Source organism: Vipera ursinii, assembly GCF_947247035.1.
Source record: "Vipera ursinii genome assembly, chromosome: 4".
Taxonomy (NCBI): domain Eukaryota; kingdom Metazoa; phylum Chordata; class Lepidosauria; order Squamata; family Viperidae; genus Vipera; species Vipera ursinii.
The window spans coordinates 95,309,630-95,310,484 of NC_139514.1; positions in this window are offsets into that span (position 1 = coordinate 95,309,630).

Below are 855 nucleotides of genomic sequence, written 5' to 3' on the forward strand. Positions count from 1 at the left end.
GATTCCTGAGTAAAATACGTGGAAAACGGAGGACGAATCCACCTAGGAAACTAGAAAATACAGGGAAAAGCATTGGAAAACAAAGCGCCGCTCAGCCAGCCGGCGCCATGTTATTACGTCACAAATGGAAACGGCTTCCCGCTGGGAAATGTAGTTCTTACACAGAGACTGTGAGTGTATCAGGACGGGAAACATTCAAGTAATATTTATATCAGTTTTGCAACCTCAACAGAATTGTCCTTTCTTCTGCTGTTCCTTAACATCGAAGGAAGAATTTTGCTATGACAAACTAGGATCAAAAAGCAGCTGGCATAAATTCGTGTGCCTGTCTACACATGTACACAGACACTTGCAGTTACCTAGAAATAAGGGTAAAGGTCCAGGCAGGGTTTTTTTTTAAGCAGAAACACTAAGTAATATAATTTGTTGCTTCCTTTTCCAGCTTCCCCCCCCCCCCCCCCGTTTCTATTCCGACCATAGCGTTTTCTGACTTTCCCATTCAAATGTTACCAGCTTTGCTCTGCTTAGTTAAGATCAGGCTAGCAAGCTGTTACGAACACCTGATTTATTTCCAGTAAAGGTGCATTCCTTCTCCCCCTTCCTTTACCGTGGGAGAGTGGGATGCTAAGGCTAAACAAAAACTAAAATCAGCTCAGAGTAGGGATTTTTTCCCCAAGTCTTTCATTTTATTGCCTTATTTAGAATTGAAATGTCAACAATCTTCCATATAGGTCAGGGGTAGGCAACCTTGGCTCTTTTATGAATTGTGGACTTCAACACCCAGAATTCCTCAAACAGCCATGCTGACTCAGGAATTCTGGGAGTTGAAGTCCACAAGTCATAAAAGAGCCAAGG